This window comes from Eucalyptus grandis, chromosome 10 (assembly GCF_016545825.1).
Source record: "Eucalyptus grandis isolate ANBG69807.140 chromosome 10, ASM1654582v1, whole genome shotgun sequence".
Classification (NCBI taxonomy): domain Eukaryota; kingdom Viridiplantae; phylum Streptophyta; class Magnoliopsida; order Myrtales; family Myrtaceae; genus Eucalyptus; species Eucalyptus grandis.
In genome coordinates, this window is record NC_052621.1 from 12,664,395 (window position 1) to 12,670,098 (window position 5,704).

Consider the following 5,704-nt stretch of genomic DNA (forward strand, 5'->3'; position numbering starts at 1 on the left):
ACAATAAATGAAGATCTTGGTATATGTTCATTACCGAAGATGCATTTTGTGATTGATCACCTACTTTGGTTTGAAGAAGTTGCAGATCTGTTTTTTGAGCGTATGACCCATAATCTTATTCTAATGATTTATCTCATTATCTAAAACTTGTTTTGTTTTGAAATTGTCTAGCACTGTCTTAGTTTATTGTTGGACTACGAGGTTTCTTTCTTGTATTTCTGTGAAAATGGATGAAATATTATTTTGACAATATATTTACACACTTTAGTACAAATTTCGCAATGTTGTTAGAAAACATATATAGACAAAACGTCAAAATGAGGCGAGAGGATTTTCTAATTACATAATAAAAAATTTAATAGATGGAAAACACCAAAGAACATACCTCACTTCATACTCGATGACTACTTGCATAATTTTATTTTTGAAAATATCATTGAGGTCTACCACTAGAGACTATTTTGAACATTCACATCAATTCTCCTTGTATCCCTATTTTTGATAATGTCAATTTTTTTTTCCCAAAAATAACCCCTTTGGATGTTAAAATCTTGAACTCACCCAAAATACTCAAAACCAATTGAGAACCAAACCACCCAAACCCTATGCAAGATACTAATAAAATGAGTTTGCAAGAGGGCAGTTTAATCTCTTTAATGTCGAGATTTGCTTAGAGGTACATGAATGGTATTTGCAAAATAGGGCATGTATATAGTTATTAGGTAAAAAATGAGATATGTTTTTGATATTTTCCCTTAAATAGATAACATAGAAAGTTTATGGTGTCAAACACATCAAGCTGGATAGTCGCAGCCACCTCATACTTGTTTCAAATCAATTGGGATGTGGGTTTTTCTTTTTTCTTAGAGGTGTCAAAATAGGTCAGAACCCATTTTTCGATTTATATATCTGGTGGATTGTAAATGCGTTGTTAGGCATTTGAAGATTGGGTGAAAATCGATTTAAAATATTGAAATTCTATCGGAGTGAGTTATAAATGGGTCTCTAGATCCATTTGAAAGTATTGAACTCGTCTTAACCGTCACCTTCGTCGACCGCAAGCCCCTCCTTGATTACCTCCAGGGCAAGATCTCCTCCTCCGACGCCATCCAGCTCTTCCCTCTCCTCTTCCACCATCCCCTCCAATGTCGCCATGCCCGACACCACCACTGATCTCGGAGAGTTTTCCTCCTTTTTCCTCTTCTTTCTATCTCTCTCCCTCCAAAGAGACTCCCACTTCTCACGTGCTTCCTCGTCCTTTAATCATCGAATACCCCACGAGCTTGAAGGAGCTCGACAAAGAACAGGCCAAGTTGCAGCGCGATAGCTGGAGTGTTGGAATTTTGTTTGTTAAAATAAAATGAGTGTTTTTTACTTTGTCCCACATAGAAAATGTGGGAGCAGGTAGGTCAGTTTAAAAATGTGAAATTTCCCTGGGCTAGACCCCACCATACCCGCGTGCGGGTGCGCGCCCGTGATTTAATTAGCATTAATCCCTTGCTATTTATTTATTTATTTATTATTTTATTTTATATTTTTAGTTCATAGGTTGCCTTTTAATTTGAGAATTTCGGAAATGAAATATAAATGAAAATTCGAAATTCTATTTTAAAAAAAATTATTCCGAATTTTATTTGTGTCTTTTCAAGACAACTTTTGAAAAATTACTTATTCGGTTTTAATTTTTCCGAAGGATTGCAATTGTTCGTTTTTCGACTTCTTCCGAAAAGTCGCATTTCTTTATCCGAACAATTTTCTAAAGACGTGTTTGTTCGCAATTTTCATGAAGAGTTGCAAGACTGTTTTATATATATACTTGTCATTTTTCGGAAAGAAAAGTGTGGTCATTTTTCGAGTCTTCTTTCTGAAAAACTGCAGCCAATTTTTCGATTGTTTTCCTAGAGAGACCTTGGAGAAATACTAGAATTGCTATTTAGTATTCTCATCCGAGACTTTGTTGTATCCTGGATGATTTTTGCCGGTGATCATTAGTAACATTGTGGGGCAAATAAATCCTTAAAGAAAGTGATATCACGCCTCAAAGTCCGAGTTGTTTTACTCGATCCGATTTCATTGTACTACCCAATTTCGAAGCATATTTTCACAACATGGAGATCCACCGGAATGTGCGGATCATGTGAGGGACCACTTGATGGGCAAAGCGTGCAGCTCGATCTCGTTAACGTGTCGCATGAGGCTGAATCTATGCGGGCAGCGCGGAATTGAGCGGGGACGGGAAGGATGCGTGGTTTTTCGATGTTGACTCGACTCTCCTCTCCAAGTGGGTATGACAAGGCGAAGGCACCGGTGATGCAGCCGAGTCTGAATCTCTATGAGCAAGTGTTGGGCTCGAATTTCAAGGTCTTCTTCCTAAAGCAAAGGAGTATGTCACTGTTAAAAACCAGATCGATGCTGGGTTTAAGAACTGGGACAAGCTCATGTAAAGAGGATGACTGTTTTTCTTTAGCTTAATCCTCATCTCTCATGAATACTTTTGAATGCTTTAGTTTTCTGAATGTAGTTAGCCAGTGTTGATTTACAAGAGGATGCGACGCAGGCTAATGCGATGGCCTTGATCGGGGTAGTCAAGCGGCCGCTGACTCGGAGGATCGCCACGCATGGTGAAGTTGCGAAGGGCAGAGAGAGATTGTCCACTGCCCCCATCCATAACTCGATCCTTGAGATTCCTCGCTAACTCAATAAGCTAGTCCATATGACAATATTGTTAGAAGATGCCCTAAAGCTGCTAAGGATTATGTTATTTTAATTAATAATTTATCCATTTAATTAATTAATTAAAGCTTCATGCATGTGCACGAAGCGTAATGGTCAGCGGTTGCTGACCATTATGCACGGCATGGATGGTCGCAACCGCCGACCATCATGCCAAGATCGTGCATGAGCGGTTGCTCATGCACGATGGTCGTGCATGAGCAACCGCTCATGCACGATCGTATAATATGGATGATCAGCAACGGTTGCTGATCGTCCATCGATTAGCAACCGTTGCTGGTCATTTTTAATATAAAAAGACAATTGAGGATGAGAGAAAGTGGTGCTGTTGAAAAACAGAGAAAAAGTTAGTGTGGTTTTGGTTTTGTTCGAGAGAAACACAAGCGAGATATCAATGATGCTGCTGAAAAATTGGAAAAGTGTGCGTGTGTTCTTGTGTCTTTGAGACACGAGGAAGAGAAACAATTCTCTCGTTCGGGACGTGACTATTATACATCAAGAATACGACGGATTCTTTCCATGTGATTGCTAGCACGATCGAAGTTGTGGATATCCGAAAGTCCTCTCTTCCGTTCGACGTTCGTTGTTGGTGTGTCTCGAACTAGAGGTCCAACGCTTGTGGGACTCGTCTGTAGAACATCCGAATCGACTTGTTTCAAAGCGCGCTTCGAGAGGTATTTCGTTTAACTCCCTTTTGTTTAGATATTTGATTGAAACGCACGAACAACGCCTTAGGAGAATCATGTGTAAAATATATCTTTGTTTCCGCTGCGTTTATTTCGTTAATTTTTCTTATACATGATTCATGAAACCCAACAGTGGTATTAGAGCCAACCTTAGGCGTTTTCGTGCGTTTAATTGATTTATAGTTCAAATATGTTTTTGCGTTCTAATGGGCAATTTATTTTGTTAAGAGAATTGGTTCTCTTACTCTTATGTGGCCTATAGAAGTTGATAAATTTATATGATAAATTTAATCAACTAAGCAAAAATTAGAACTAAATCAATTTTGAATCAAAAATCCGTAATTTGTTATACTTTGTGTTTACATTCTACAAGTGATATGCAGAATTTTATGCATGCCTTCCAGAGCTTTAAATTTTGAATTTATGGCTCATAAGGAAGGGTGGTGATCATGGAAAAATCCCTAAATGTTGTGATTGTTGTATGGATGAATGTATGATGATTACAGGTATTCTTTTTGGGGATGTAATTATTAAATGGAGGCTGCGTCCTTCCTTTTATATTTATTTTTATGAAATGTAATTTTAGTATAGTATTTCAATTATTGATGTAAATACTACAAGAGAGGAGGAGCCATTGGAGGAGCCATTAAACCGGTGAGCTCTTCGGGCCCGGTCTTTGAAGAGTTCAAAGATTGAAGAAAAAGTGAAGAGCAGTCCATATTATTAAATTATTAAAATGGCTAAATGGGTCTCTTTGGCTCGAGACCCATTGAACCATAATTCCATGATCACCACATAGGATAGATATTATGTGATATCTATTTATTTATTGTGTTTATGGTATCGTGCATGTTAAACCGGTTAATGTGCAAAGTGAGACCGTTAATAACGACCTAAATTCCTTACAAAGAATATTAAGTCAAAACGGGTTTTGGACTCGTGGCCTTCCATCGTCGTGGTTTGATCCAATATTATAGTGGTTAATTAACCGGTTATGGATACATAGGGGTTAATTACCATTTATAATATTGGACCACTCCATTATGCATATGATGTTGTGGGGTTGGAGCCAAATGATTTCCAATAACTGTTAGGTGAGGGAATTATTTGTGTTTTCAATACTTGCATGAGACGATGGGCTAGACTTAACTATGATCATGATGCCAATAACTCTTAGGTGAGACTTTCATGGTCTAGAGGCCGAAGTTATGATTAGGACTCGCATATGATGTGTTGAACAAGCTGGTTCACTCACTAAGTTCATAGGACACCAATAACTGTTAGGTGAGGTGGACTTTGGACTAGTGGGACTCAATCCCCACTAGTAATCTTTACCCAACAAAGATTACCGCTTCCCATCTTAAGGAGTATGGGATTCGAATATAAATTTAGTGGGAGGATCTATTTCATTTAAAGGCCAAAATGAAATAGTTACTTTGAAAGATACAACGGTTAACAATTTATTTTCTGCAACAGATATATTATTACTCTGAAAATGGTGACCACAAACCCACTCGCTTCTATACTTGACAAGAATTGTTTGACTGGACCCAATTTCACTAACTGGGTGAGGAATTTGAGAATTGTTCTCAATTCAGAAAAAATTGGGTATGTGCTTGATGAATAGATGCCAACCTCCTTTCCTGAGGGTGGGACCCAAGAGGAGCGTGTCACTTATGATAAGTGGCGTGATGATGACTTAAAAGTTAGGTCATATATGCTTGCTTCTATGAATAATGAATTACAAAAGAAGTATGAATCTATGGAAGATGCTGGGTCGATCATTTTGCACTTAAAGGAATACTTTGATGAGAATGGTCGAACCTCTAGATATGAGATATCTAAGGCATTGTACCGTATGAGGATGGCTGAAGGATCATCTGTTAATGATCATGCTTTGAAAATGATCTGGCACATTGAAGAATTGGCTAGGCTGAATCTTGTTATGAACAATGAGTTAGCTGTGGATTTGATCCTCCAATCTTTACCCGATTCCTTCTCTGGTTTTGTCCAAAACTTCCACATGCATAAGATGGAGAAAACTCTTGTTGAGTTACATAGCATGTTGGTAGTTTATGAGAAAGAAATGCATAACACGAGGCCAAATGTAGTGGCTATGGCTAAAGCTTCTTCTTCAAAGGATAAGACCGTTTTAAAGAAGAATAAATGGAAGAGGCCTCCAAACCTGTTGTGCAACCAAAACCCATGATTGATAAAGGGAAATGTCATTACCGTGGTGTCAAAGGGCACTTTGGAGGAGGAACGCAAGAGGTACCTCGCGAGCT